Raw genomic sequence first — 15,617 nt, forward strand, 5'->3', positions numbered from 1 at the left:
GTGGCTCAAATTTTCCCATAACCGGGGGCTCGGCTAATCATGATTAGTTTTAATACTCTGCAGAGTTTAGTACGCTTCACCCACTGGACCCAATCCGATGATTGAGATGAAGTCTTTCAGAAGAGGTTCCCTTAACCACCTGACGGCCACATCCCACCTACATAAGCTACATATAGCCAATGGTCGCACATGGAAGCTACTAGTCACTAAGTCTGGGCAAGGGTTCCAACAACTGATCAACTAAGCCAGAGCCCATATAGCCAGTGGTCGCACATGGAAGCTACTAGTCACTAAGTCTATTTGATCTTTTTGAACCTGGGCGGCATTCCACTTAGGGTGCACTCTCATGAGCGCATGGCCTTAGAAAAGGTGCAAGACCCGATGATGCCTTCCCTCAACACCAAACAATACCACTTCCGCCCAGAGGTGAATTGAAATCCTTAATTACTACGCAAGTTGTTATATATATAATCCTCGCATAAACTCAATTAATACACGAACCACCCCCGTCTACAAAGCATAGCAAATTACAACTACCACGATCTGCAATGACGAGAAGATAGCTCAACAGCATAGCCGAAAATAATATAGTATTCCTATACATGCATATATTCATAGTGTGATATAACTACATGCATAGAAAACAATAGGTAAAGGATGATCAACATATAACTTGCCTGTAAGTTTGATGAAGATCGTCGCACTCACAATCCTGATAATTGTACTCGTCACGCTCCGAGCAATCTATCGCAAATGAGAGAATCCAAATAAACAACCATGCCATATAGAAGAATCAAAATAACAAGAAAACAAATATGGCTAGGTTATTCAGCAACAACAAAGTAAATAGGTTTAAATATATAACATAGGGTCTATGGTACCAAAATGTGACAAGGCCAAGGAATGAACTCAAAAGAGACTGGATGATGAACGGTTGTTATATAATATTATATTGGATAAATTATTTACCAAGGTCAAAAGTATATGGAGAAGAACATCCAAATGGTGTAATGATTGCATATGTCATAGGAATTCACTAGCAAAAACAATAGGTTGAATAGAAGTACTATAACGCAAGTCATTGCAAAATGAAGTGTGGATTAAATTTGAATTAAAAACAGATGGAAAATGTTTGAATATTGAGTGTACAAGATATGATCCGCAAGTATTTGGTACATGTGTTCATAGGCAAAAGGAATCAATTGGAAAGATGTCACGATTCGCCCGATATGATCAAATGAAGGTATGGATTCAAATTTGAATTCGTGAAATTTGAAATGTCCAAAAGTTGAAACTTAAGAGTTAAGTGAAAATAGGGCTCTGGTACAAAACCAATGCAATTGGATTCACCGAAACAGAGCTACCATTGAAAAGTTATGATGAATTGAATTCCAGGGGCCTATAAGTGTAGAACCAAATCAAATAAACAGAAATTAAATCAGAATTTTGTGCCACGTGGCGGCCTGTGAGTGGTTGATACCGGTTCATTGTAGAATTAGATAGAGGCCGTTAGATCTTATGAATCACGGACGGCCAGGATCAAGCCATGTGGCAAGGTTTTTTTGTGTCTGTTTGGGAGTTCCTCACTGGAACAGAGGAAACGACGATGGCCCTGATCGGTGACGGCGTTTCTCCTGGTGGTCGTAGGAGATCGGTGAAGATGCTCGAAGATGAGGAGGTTCATGGGGAAACCTTTGGTGTCCTCAAGGAGTCCCGGTGCGTCCTGTAGCGACGATGGTGGGCGGATGAACATGCGGCCGTGACGATATGCTCTGGCGAGATTGGTTTTGCTGGGGAGCTCGATTTGGTGCGGTCCTAGGCAAAAACAAAGGGGGAAGAGGTGCATGAGGTCTCTGCGAATACACGGAAAGTCTTGGGAAGGAACAAGGCTTACCGAGGCGGGAGAATTTCACATTGGCGCTGCTCAGGATGGCGGAGTTCACCGGGGTCGCTGCGCTCGATTTCGAGCTCTATCCCGTGAGGCGAGGCAGGAAATTGGAAGAGGAGAGCGAGGGAGTCCCGGGGTGGTTCATACGCGTGAGAACCACATGGCGATCAGAGAGAGCGGGCGCGGCTATGAGGTACGCACGGAGCGGTGGTGTACACAAGCAGGAGATCGAATAGAGGTAGGAGAAGGTGAGTGGTGCCCGCGCGTCATAGACAAAGGAGGAGTAGAGAGGCAGACAGGTGGGGGACGATGTTGATGTCACGCTGACGCGCGTGCGAGGCTGCTCGCTGCGCTGCATTGAAGTGGGCCTACATGCTCGCTCTGCTGCACTATAATGCGCGCGAGCGAGGTTTAGGCTTTAGTCCATTTTCTTTTACAGAAATGATTTTGGCTCAAAAAAATAATCCAGTCATTTTATAAAAAATACCAGGACACTCACAAAAACTAGTATTGTTACATACAGCATAGTGGACTTTTTCCAGTCCAAAATACTTATATAGAATACCGATTATATTTTTATAAACTTTATTTTTGCACTTATAAAATGTTCCATAAAATAATTTAGAACTCTCACAAATACAAATATCATTTAAAACACATCCAACTCTTTTAACATTGAAGGAGTCATATTTCCTTCTCTCATAGAATTTATTTTTGAGTTAGAATTGTCTGAAAAATTCAAATCCAAATGGGTGAATATTCAATTATTCACCAATAGTATTCTTTGAGGAAGTCATGTCATCCTCTCTCATGTTTTGAATTCGAAACATTATGAGTATTCTCGAAGTTCAAAATAAGGCCGAAAGGAATATACGGGAAGTCATGTTATTCCCTCTCATTTTAAATATTCATTCAATACAAAAGTTTCAAATCCTAGTCAAAATGAACTAACAACAAGCAACCCAAGCATGTTTTTATTTAGTCCTATTTAAATAATTAACATTCCATAATTAATAACTTTGGGAAGTTACAGGTAGCATCGCTGGCAAGAATGAACGGTTCCACCTGATATGCCTTCGTTTTCCTGCTAACACAGGTCTTCCTGTAATCATCAACCTTTACATGACCAAGAGGGATCCATGCGCACCTGAATAATGTCACCTTAACTTTCACATAGTGAAGCTCCCAAATCTCTTTGATGGTTCCATAGTTTACCTTTTTATCAGCTTCATCTACAGTCACGCATTCTATTCGAATAGAGCTATTCCGATATGAGGTCATCTGATCACGTTCCTTAGTGTAGAACGTGTATCCATTTATGTCATATGCTTGGTACGTCAACATCGTAGGTGATGGATTTTGTGCCTACCACGTAGCAATGCCATCGATGGATCCTTGTGCCAAACGATTCTTTAGCCATTCAGCATAGTTCTTAGTGTGCTCCTTCATCTCCACATCTGATGAAGGCACCATTGGTAAGAAGCTTTGGCGTATCTCCGCCAAGTGTTCTTCGGCATAAGCGCTTAGAACTGGGCTGTTAAGCAGTACCACCAATGGGCTTTCTCTGATAATTCTCTGGGTGAAGCCATTTGCGTGCCAGCAAGGACCATCTTACCTTCCATCCTTCCCTCGTTGAGGGAGTCCTAGATTAAGGGGTCCTCGGATGGTCGGGCTATGCGGGATGGGCCGGACTGATGGACCGTGAAGATACAAGATAGAAGGCCTTCCCACGTGTCCGGATGGGACTCTCCTTTGCGTGGATGGCAAGCTTGGCGTTCGGATGTGAAGATTCCTTTCTCTATAAACCGACTCTGTATAACCCTAGGTCCCTCTGGTGTCTATATAAATCTGAGGGTTTAGTCCGTAGAGGCAATCATAATTCATACAGGCTAGACATCTAGGGTTTAGCCATTATGATCTCGAGGTAGATCAACTCTTGTAACCCCTATACTCATCAAAGTCAATCAAGCAGGAAGTAGGGTATTACCTCCATCAAGAGGGCCCGAACCTGGGTAAATATCGCGTCCCTTGCCTCCTGTTACCTTCGATCCTCAGATGCACAGCTCAGGACCCCCTACCCGAGATTGGCCAGTTTTCACACCGACATTGGCGCTTTCATTGGGAGTTCCTCTGTGTTGTCGATAGAAGGATCGATGGCTCACCATGTTGTCAGCAACGAGATCACCTATGGAAGGGCCCTAGTTTCTGGGCAGATACTCTAGATTGACAGTTTCACTGTCGGCGCCCGCCCGGCCGTCTCGCCTAAAGCGGTCCCCCAGACCGTCAAAAACCATCTCTGCATCAACCCCGAAAGCGTCGATAAGATGGATCCGGCAGATATCTCGTCCTTAAACGAATTGCTAGATCACATCACCGCCCTAGGGGTCACAACAGATGATGACCTGATTGGGCTTAAACCTGATCAGAGGGAAATAACATCCCCACATGTCACCCACCTAGTGACCATCGTGGAAGAGCAAGTCAAGGATATCATTCCTCCTATGCTAAAAACAAACTATATTCGGATCTCCGAGCCCTACTAGCCAGACAACCATCCTTGAGAAGAGACAATCTGTCCTTCAAACATAGAATCAGACATTGAGCCTAAGGACACTCTAGATCCTGGGCTAGTGACCTCAAAAAAAATTCAAAACCCGGATTCCATAGTGGGTCAGGGTTCGGATTTAAACCCGCCCGCCCACCACAATCAATATTCCCCAAGCAGCTCTGGTCCCCCAAACATATGCGATCTAATGTATATACGGCAGCAACCTCAGGAAATAGTCCATCACTTTTGGGCTAGATTCCTACTCGTTAAAAACAAAATTAAGGATTGTTGTAACGACGATGCGGTATCCGTTTTTTGCCGCAACTGTACGGATGAAGGGATCCTCAATGCCTCAACCGACGCTGCATACTGCACTTCACAGATTTGGCACACATAGTATAGAAGTACTATGCAATGGAAAGCGCGGGAAAGCCCACACAGCTCAGTGGGAACCCCTGGCCTTTAAGCCACCCACCGGCCAGGCAAAAAGGATACACTGTCACGGGGCATCTGATCATCGTTTCACGAACAAGAAAATTAAGCCCTTAAGGGGACATAAGACCGTCCTTGATGAATGGCTCGATAGGCCTTGCCAGATACATACAATGCCGAATTCAGAACCAACATATAGCCTTCGGGCACATTGGATACTTCGGCTGATGGCTAAAAGTGGTGAGGCCATCCTCACCAACACTACCCCGGCGAGGTACTCCTCAGAGGGTAACGATATCAATGTATTTACGGTCTTTGAGACCTTTCCTTCAAATAATCGGCGTAAAAGGGCGCTCCGCAACCTCGCCGAAGTTAACCAACTAGCCGAAATAAACCCTTGGAACGACATGGGGATAAATTTGAACGCCACTGACGAACCACGGGCCCGATCAGCCCAAGCACCAGCCGCCTTAGTTCTAAATCTAATTGTGGATGGCTTTCGGCTTACCAAAGAGCTCATGGATGGGGGCAGTGGATTAAACCTCATCTGTGAGGACACGCTCGACAAAATGCAAATAGACAAAAGCCGCATCGAGTAGAGCAGCAAAACCTTTTGAGATATTATCCCTAGCCGAGAAGCACGGTGTTCGGGAAAAATAAAACTTGATGTGGTATTCAGCATGCCCGAGAACTACAGGTCTAAAGAGTTAATATTCCAAGTGGCACATTCCAACAACGGATATCATGCCCTATTGGGGCGAGATGCATTCACACGCTTTCAAGCTATACCTCATTACGGGTATATGAAGCTCAAAATGCCCGGGCCCAATGGAGTTATCACTATCGCCAGTGATCCGGACATAGCACCCCATGCCAAAAACAAAACCGCATCTCTGGCCCTCGAGGCACTATCCGAGGCCCTTGCGGCCGAGGAGCTCACTGCTCTGCGCTCCATAGTGGATAGAGACGACGTAATCCTCGACAAAAAGGTCAAAATCCACTTCTTTCAAACCAGGAGATGAAATAGTCAAATTCCAAGTTCACCCGATGGATCCTAATAAAATAGCAGCCATTGGAGCACAGCTGGATCCGACGGTCGATGCCGTGCTCAGAGCATTCTTGCGCGAGAATTGGGACATTTTCGCCTAGCACCCTTCGAATATGCCAGGAATCCTACGCAGACTAGCCGAACACAGCCTCAACATAATAAAGGGTTTCAAGCCAGTCAAGCAAGCACTACAGAGATTTTCTGAATAGTGGCAAGCTATGGGGGAGGATCTAGCCAAACTACTTGAAGCCGGGTTTACTCGAGAATAAAACACCCGGATTGGCTAGCAAATCTGGTCATGGTACCAAAGAAGGACAAATCCTGGCGCCTTGATTTTAAAGACCTTAATAAAGCTTGCCCTAAGGACCGCTTCCTACTGCCCCTCATTGACAAAATCATTGATACAATTATAGGACATGATTCACTGTGTTTCCTCAATGCATACTCCAGATACCATCAGATTAAGATGAAGGAATCCGATCAGGCCACAACGACATTTATCACTCCGTATGGGCCTTTCTGCTTTCACACTATGCCTTTCGGACTCAAGAACGCCGGTGCCACCTACCAACGCATGGTTCAAACATGCCTGGAAAAACAAATTGTCAAGACGGTGGAGACATATGTAGATGATGTAGTCATCAAAACCAAACATGTCGAATCATTGGTGGATGACTTACATGATAGAAGCGGGGTGTCCCGATCTTTTGATGAGATGATAACTATCGATTTGGTGGAGACGACTTTGACGATCCAACTACAAACGTGCACGATGTTGCGCCTTAGCAATCGCTAAACCAACTCCGAGATGTTATTGACCACGCCGAAGCACGATGTGACGCCCCGAGACCAATGTGCCAGGTGTCTTCCAGTTATTCGCTGGCGTTGCCATGTCATTCGCTTGCGTGTTGCATCTTGTCATGTCATCATGTGCATTGCATCATCATGTTTTCAAAACTTGCATTTGTCTGTGTCTCCCCATTCTCTCTGTTGTCCATTCTGAGCCCAACCACACTCGCACGCGCCCGCGGCACCTCCAAAATATTATTTTATAAGTGGCCGGAAAATGTTCTCAGAATGGGATGAAAGTTGGCGTGCGGTGTTTTCATGTTGTCTGTAGGTCACCTGCCAAGTTTCATCGCATTCGGAGTCCGTTTAACGCCCCAACGGATAACTATAGCAACAATATAGTCGGTCTATCGTCGGACATTTCTGGTCTCCGGAAACGGTTGTCGGGTTGCATTCCTCCTCTCTCTTCTCAGTCCAACCACACACTTGACCTCGTTTGCCTAACCCCTCTTTGCACAGTGCATCGACCCCTTGCGCGTGTCCAAAAACTTACCCAAACCCGACCCGGGTTGTCGTTATCGACGTTTCCTTATTTGGACTCCCTAACCTATTCCTCTCCGACCGGCCGATTTTGATCGGATGATCCAAAATACTCCCTCCTATCTACATTCTGGTATATATAGCAATCCACCCCTAGTCTAACCCTAAAATCTAGCTCCCTTGTCCCATCACCCGCCACCACTTTCCAAATCCACCTCGGGATCCTTCCAGATCCTTTCTCACCCAACCAACGAGCCCCCCTCCTCTACTCGATCTCCCCTGTTCCCCAATCCATCGGCCCCCCTCGACCAGCAGCAACTCGGAGCGCGAGCCCTTCTCCCATGCCCGCGTGCCCGAGGAAACGCACGAGGCTGTGCCTCCTCGTCCCGTGCCTCTGCCTCGCCGGTGGTCGCCGTCCACCCAAACAGGAGCAGCAGGCCGAACCAGCGCCCTCTCCCTCGGTCCCTCCTGCCCGTCTTTCCTTCTCCAGCTCTCTCTCTCTCTCTCTCTCTCGCAGGAGCTTATCTCGTCAGCCATGGCGCCTGCAAGACAAAGTTCGCCGCCGCCAGAACCTTGCCTCGCCGGATCCGCCGCCCACTTCCGAGAATCGGTTCCCGTCAGTCTCGCCCCGCATCCGGTGGTCATCCCGCCGTCTTTTGTTACTGGAAGCACCAGCGCCACTGCCCTTGACTTCCTGGAATGCACGCGGCCCGAGCGCCCCTCTGCTGTGAGCTGCCTCCCGCGCCTCGATCTCCTTCAAGACCGTCCGGATCCATCTCCCCGCGCGTCAAGTCTGACGCTCGCTGCCGTCTTCCCGGCGAACCTGGCGCGACCCCTGCCTCATCCTCATCTGCGGGCGACTGGAGCCGCGCCCAGTGCCCGCCTGGCCAGTGCCAAGCCCCGCCCGCGTTGACCGTGCTTTCGCCAGGCCCAGCCTCACCAGCGCCTCGCCTCTACTGCCTGTGCCCCGCAGCCCAGCACTGACGGACCGTAGGCCCAGGGTGAGCAGCCCCCCCAGTGTTTCCTTGTTGGGCTTCCTGTTTAGTTTTGGCCCGAGTGCCTGTTTTTTTTTTCACGAACGAATTTGCTAATTAATCAAAGACTATAGTTTTTGCAGAAAACCCCTCCATGTTTATGCATATAATAACTTCAGAACCGTGCATCGGATTAAAATACTTTATATATATATAATGCTTAGATTTTTGTATAGTTTCATAATATGCCACTTTCGGCTATGTTAAATATGTGGAAAATGTTGTTTGTTTAATTTTTCTCATATGCCATGTTAAAATTCTTTAATTCATAGCTTAATAACCGTAGCTCGGTTTTTAATAAACTTTATATGTAAATGGGGTAGAAAAATGCCTAGTTTAACTTGGTGCACTTATCTTGCATGTTTAACAACTCTAAAATATGGTTTGGGGCAGAACAGTACCAAATCCATATTTTCCACATGAGGATTTACCGAAATTGTTGTTCGTTGTTTCCGGCCTCATTTAAACTTGCCTAGATGGGTAGTTTTGTTGTGCTTCACCTATTGCCATGTTAATCAACATTTAATATTGTTGGGTACATAAACAAGATCGAACTAAATAACTTGAATGTGGTGTTCCATCAATGTGCAACTAGTTGCATATTGAGCTCCACTTAATTTGTATGATTGCTTGTGCACTTTGCCATGCCATGCCATTAAACCGGACATGCATCATACTTGGTTGTGCATCATTCCATGTTTATGTGATGTTTGTTTACTATGTTGTTTGTTTCTTTCCGGTGTTGCTTCTTCGGGTTAGTTCCGATAACGTCGCATTCGTGAGTATCCATTCGACTACGTCCGTTTGTCTTCTTCATGGACTTGTTCTTCTTCCTTGTGGGATCTCAGGCAAGATGACCATACCCTCGAAATCACTTCTATATTTGCTTGCTAGTTGATCGCTCTATTGCTAAGCCGCGATACCTACCACTTGCTATATCATGCCTCCCATATTGCCATGCGAAGCCTCTAACTCACCTTTCCTAGCAAACCGTTGTTTGGCTATGTTACCGCTTTGCTCAGCCCCTCTTATAGTGTTGCTAGTTGCAGGTGAAGATGGAGTTTGTTCCTTGTTAGAACATGATTATTGTTGGGATATCATTACTATGATATCTTGTTTACTTTAATGCGTCTATATACTTGGTAAAGGGTGGAAGGCTCGGCCTAATGCCTGGTGTTTTGTTCCACTCTTGCCACCCTAGTTTCCGTCATACCGGTGTTATGTTACTTGATTTTGCGTTCCTTACGCGGTTGGGTTATAATGGGAACCCCTTGACAGTTCGCTTTGAATAAAACTCCTCCAGCAAGGCCCAACCTTGGTTTTACCATTTGCTACCTAAGCCTTTTTCCCTTGGGTTCTGCAGACTCAAGGGTCATCTTTATTTTAAACCCCCCCAGGCCAGTGCTCCTCTGAGTGTTGGTCCAAAACGAGTAGACTGCGGGGCCACGTCGGGGCAACTTGAGGTTTGGTTTTACTCGTAGGATGTCTCATCGGGTGTGCCCTGAGAACGAGATACGTGCGACTCCTATCGGGATTTGTCGTCACATCGGGCGGTTTTGTTGGTCTTGTTTTACCATTGTCGAGATGTCTTGTAACCGGGATTCTAAATCTGATTGGGTCTTCCTGGGAGAAGAAATATCCTTCATTGACCGTGAGAGCATGTGATGGGCTAAGTTGGGACAACCCCGCAGGGTTTTGAACTTTCAAAAGTCGTGCCCACGGTTATGGGCAGATGGGAATTTGTTAATATCCGGTTGTAGAAAACTTGACACTTAACTTAATTAAAATGAATCAACAACGTGTGTAACCGTGATGGTCTCTTTTCAGTGGAGTCCGGGAAGAGAACACGGCTTTGGAGTTATGTTTGAACGTAAGTAGTTTCAGGATCACTGTAGTTTCAGGATCACTTCTTGATCACTTTTAGTTTCTCGATCGTGCTTTGCTTCTCTTCTCACTCTCATTTGCGTAAGTTAGCCACCATATATGCTTAGTGCTGCAGCTCCACCTCACTACCCCTTTCCTACCCATAAGCTTAAATAGTCTTGATCGCGAGGGTGTGAGATTGTTGAATCCCCGTGACTCACAGATACTTCCAAACAGTTGCAGGTGCTGATGATATCAGTGCAGGTGACACAATCCAGCTCAAGTGGGAGCTCGATGAAGATCGTGTTTGTTGTGTTGTTTCATTTCCAGTTGATCAGTAGTGGAGCCCAGTTGGGGCAATCGGGGATCTAGCATTAGGGGTGGTCTTCTTTTATTTTGGTTCCGTAGTCAGACCTTGAATGTATTCAGGATGATGTAATGCTATATTTATGTATTGTGTGAAGTGGCGATTGTAAGCCAACTCTTTATCCCTTTCTTATTCAGTACAAGGGATGTGTAAAGATTACCCCTCTTGCGACATGCCTACTATGCGGTTATGCCTCTAAGTCGTGCTCCGACACGTGGGAGATATAGCCGCATCGTGGGTGTTACACACGATCAACCTGACCACGAATGTCTATTCCTACAAGAAATCGAAGAACAAGCAAGAATATGATTAAGCAATCTGAATATTGCGAATATGGATGAAGTATTGAGAAAACTGGGGTTTCATAAGCGGTCTTGTTCTGGTCGTTGGACACAAACGAAGTACACGATGTTGCAGCAATGGCTAACTTTTAATTAAATAAACCAAAGTCTAAACGGTGCCTTAAGGGCTGTAGTTATAGGGGGAAAGAGACGGGATTTCGTCCTCCCTTGGCAAGGTGTGACAAAAACACCTCCTAAGTCGTTTCCCCTAAAATATAGACTCTAAAAACAGCCTAATGAGATGTATTTCGAAAATACATGGGCCTAGCCCAAAATTAAGGTGACGCAGCACCAATAATAAGCTATAGACGAAATTTATGAAAGGCCATCTTGTGTATTTTGTCCATCTTCTTCTGTGTCATCATGGTGGCTTCAAAGTCCGGAAATCTCCACTTGAACCTCCATTCTTGTTCTCTTCGCACACACCTACATCTCCGTGCTTGACGATGCTCCAATGTTCATCCTTCTTGTCCGTGCTAGGCCCTTCAATTGCAAGCAACACAAATGTATCTAAGTTAGGTAGCATCATATTCTCATGAACACTAGAAACATTACCAAGAAACGAAGTACCTGATAATTTAATTGGCGTATGCGAGCTCTAGCAATTGTTCCAAGAGGTAAAACAACAGCGGATATGGGTGTAACTGTGCTAGCCATGTCCTCATCATCTTCCCCTTCTTGAAAATAAAGCCGTCCTCGGCGTTGCTTAGTCTGAAATGTGGCTAACAAAAGAGACAAGGTGTACACGTTGTATATGTATATGTCATCCATTTTTACTGATCTCAGTTGGGGCACATGTGACATGGTTATACAAGAGCACCCCTCAAATGTCGTGAAATATAAAGTCAATATATTATCACAAGAAGACAAAGGCTTGAAAATATTCCAACTCAGTTTGCACATATAAGTGAAGCTCTTATTCATATCAACAGATTGACAATGCTTATCATTAAACCATCCCAACATTGATGAACCATCACCAAGATTAGAGGTCATATCAAAATGATTAACATTGTCACAATTATTTTCAAACGTATTTGACCCAAATATGATTTTATTCCGTGATTCACATGATTCTTTTGCATCAGTAGTTAATTCAATGTGTTCAATCAAAATTGTTTGATCACAGGGCAAAGTCAAATCATCATCATAGGCCTCTAAAATAGTTGGTGTGATCAAAGTAGTGGGTAGCTCATTACATGGTGCATTTTAATTGATAATGCATGCATTATACTCATGTGGAGGTGGAAGATCGGTACCTTTGTCATTACCTATTACGATCGACTCAGATGATGTAGGCACTCTCAAAGGTGTTGTGTCACATGGTGGAGGTGATGTAGTCCTCACATGTAACGCCCTCGATGCGGCTATATCTCCCACGTGTCGAAGCACGACTTAGAGGAATAACCGCATTGAAAGCAATGTCGCAAGTGAGGTAATCTTCACACAACCCATGTAATACATAAGGGAAAAAGATACATAGTTCGCTTACAATCGCCACTTCACACAATACATGAATAAAGCATTACATCAATCAGAATACAATCAAGGTCCGACTACGGAACCAGAATGAAAGAAGACTACCCTAAATGCTACACAGATCCCCGATCGACCCCAACTGGGCTCCACTACTGATCAACTAGAATGAAACAACACAAAGGACAAGATCTTCATCGAGATCCTCCTTGAGCTCGGTTGCGTCACCTGCACGGTATCATCGGCACCTGCAAACTGGTTTTGGAAGTAATCTGTGAGTCACGGGGACTCAGCAATCTCACACCCTCGCGATCAAGACTATTTAAGCTTATGGGTAGGTAAAAGGTATGTGGTGGAGCTGCAGCAAGCGACTAGCATATCTGGTTACTAACATACGCAAATGAGAGCAAGAAGTGATCTATGATCAAGAAGTGATCCTAGAACAACCTACGTCAAGCATAACTCCAACACCACATTCACTTCCCGGACCCCGTCGAGAAGAGACCATCACGGCTACACACGCGGTTGATGCGTTTTAATTAAGATAAACTTTAGGTTTTCTACAACCGGACATTAACAAATTCCCATCTTCCCATAACCGCGGGCACGGCTTTCAAAAGATCAAATCCCAGCAGGGGTGTCCCAACTTATCCCATCACAAGCTCTCACGGTCAACGAAGGATATTCCTTCTCCCAAGACAATCCGATCAGACTCGGCATCCCGGTTACAAGACATCCTCGACAATGGTAAAACAAGTCTAGCAAAGCCGCCCAAATGTGCCGACAAATCCCGATAGGAGCTGCACATATCTCGTTCTAAGGGCACACTCAGATGAGACTAGCTTCGAGTAAAACCAACCCTCAAGTTTCCCCGAGGTGGCCCCGCAGGCAGCTCAGTTCGGACCAACACTAAGAGGAGCACTGGCCCGGGGGGGGGGGGTTAAAATAAAGATGACCCTCGGGAGTGCAACTCCCAAGGGAAAAGTATGTGGTGGTGAGGCAAATGGTAAAACCAAGGTTGGGCCTTGCTGGAGGAGTTTTATTCAAAGCAAACTATCAAGGGGTTCCCATTATAACCCAACCGTGTAAGGAACGCAAAATCCGGGAACATAACACCGGTATGATGGAAACTAGGGCAGCAAGAGTGGAACAAAACACCAGGCATAAGGCCGAGCCTTCCACCCTTTACCAAGTATATAGATGCATTAATATAAATAAGAGATATTGTGATATCCCAACAAAATAACCATGTTCCAAACATGGAACAAGCTCCAATCTTCACCTGCAACTAATAACGCTATAAGAGGGGCTGAGCAAAGCGGTAACATAGCCAAACAATGGTTTGCTAGGACAAGGTGGGTTAGAGGCTTGGCTTAACAAAATGGGAGGCATGATAAGCAAGTGGTAGGTATGGTAGCATAGGCATAGCAAAAGAGCGAGCAACTAGCAAGCAAAGATAGAAGTGATTTCAAGGGTATGGTCATCTTGCCTGAAATCCCGCAAGGAGGAAGAACGAGTCCATGAAGAAGACAAACAGTCGTAGCCAACGTATCCTCACAAACGCAACGTTACCGGATTACCAAGAAGAAGTACACCGGAAAGAAAGCAAACAATATAGTAAGAAACCAACACATAAGCATGACATGATGCACAACCAAGTATGATGCATGTCCGATTTAATGAAGCATGGCATGGAAAAATGCACAAACAATCCTACAAATTAAGTGGAGCTCAACATGCAACTCCGTTGCATATTGACGAAACACCTCGTGACTTATTTAGTTCGATCTTGTCTATGTACCCAATGATATTAAATGTTGTTAAACATGGCAAGAGGGTGAAGCAAATGAAAACTATCTATCTAGGCAAGTTTAAATGAGGCCGGAACAACAAAACAACAAGTCCGGAAACTCCTCATGTGCATATTTTTGGTTTGGTACTGATCTGCCCTAAACACAATTTTAGAGTTGTTAAACATGCTAGATGAGTACATCATGTTAAACTAGGCATTTTTCTACCCCATTTACATATAAAGATTATTTAAAACTGAGCTATGGTTATTTAGTTATGAATTAAATCATTTTAACATGGCATAGGGGCAAATTTAAACAAACAGCAATTTAATCATTTTAAACATAGATGAAAGTTGCAAATTATTAATCTACACAAAATTCTAAGCAAGTTTCATATATTAAGTTTTTCCATGTGATGCTTAGTTTGTGAGTTAAAATATGCATGAAGCTTAGGGGCTAAACTGCAAAACTGTTGTCTCAGGTTTAATTGCTAAAATCGCAGACAACGAAAAAAACACATTGGGCCGAATCTGAAGCAAGCTGGGTCTACAGAAAAAAAACAATGGAGGCCCCGCTGAGGCCTCACCATGGGCTTCGGCCCAGATCTGTGGAGGAGGCGGCCTAGTAGGGCACGCTGGGCCTTGGCGCTCGTTCTCGCTAGCACTAGAATGGGTCAACGCAGGGGGGCGGTACTCGTCCTGTTGCTCGAAGCAGAGGGAGCCAACAGGCGCGGCGATGGACTTCGGCGACGACGAGGCAGAGCAGCGGTGAGGCGAGGCGGGGACCGGCCAGATCCGGCGGGGGTCGGGACTAGGACAACGATGAGGAGGTCTACGGCGAGCACCAGCGGCAGCGTCTTGCTATGAGGGAGAGAGAGAGAGAGAGCTGGTGAGGAGAAGGAGCAGAGAGGAAGCCGTCGACGAAAACGGAGAAAGGCGGCGGCGACCTGGACTGGAGGCGCAGGGGTGAAGCTGACGACGCCTGCGCATGGGCGAGGCACAGGACGGCGGGTCCGGGCGGCGAGGTAAGGAGACCTGGTGGAGGAAGCGAAGGCGTCGGGCAGCTCGGCTCCGTGGCCCGGCATCTCTGGTTGATGACGGTGATGCCCTAGGTGGTCGTCGGAAGAACTCCGGCGAGGCTTGCTGGAGTCGATGAGGCCGCGATCGACATGAGGATGATGCTGCTACTTGAAGGAGACGGAGGCACGGCGATGGATCAAAAGAAGAGGCCGGCCATGGCGTCCTGTGGAGGCGACAGAGAGAGATAGCGGGGGAAAGAGAAGAAAATAGAGAAAGGAAAGGGAGAGCAGGGAGGAAGGGTGCGGTCCTGCGTGCTCGCGGCGAGGGCGCCATGGACCGAGAGAGGGAGCTTGAGCTCCTGGTTGCTGCCGGAGGACGACGGGGTCCGGGTCGGTGGCTTCGGTTGCTGGCGGGAGAAGTGGCTCGGGGTCGTGGGCGATCGAGGAGGGAGACGGTTGCGCTGGTTGGGGGAATTGGAC

The 15,617-nt window shown here is 46.1% G+C and overlaps 1 long non-coding RNA gene across 1 annotated transcript; it reads right to left on the reverse strand.

Moving 5' to 3' along the window:
* Positions 1-677: 677 nt before the first annotated feature.
* Positions 678-2,093, reverse strand: LOC119315147. Its single transcript, XR_005152594.1, has 3 exons — positions 1,895-2,093; positions 1,693-1,815; positions 678-744 (listed from the first exon to the last, which is right to left on the reverse strand). It is a non-coding gene; the product is annotated as an uncharacterized LOC119315147 (long non-coding RNA).
* Positions 2,094-15,617: the final 13,524 nt, after the last annotated feature.

The sequence above is a fragment of the Triticum dicoccoides genome, chromosome 6A (assembly GCF_002162155.2).
Source record: "Triticum dicoccoides isolate Atlit2015 ecotype Zavitan chromosome 6A, WEW_v2.0, whole genome shotgun sequence".
In the NCBI taxonomy this organism is placed as follows: Eukaryota; Viridiplantae; Streptophyta; class Magnoliopsida; order Poales; family Poaceae; genus Triticum; species Triticum dicoccoides.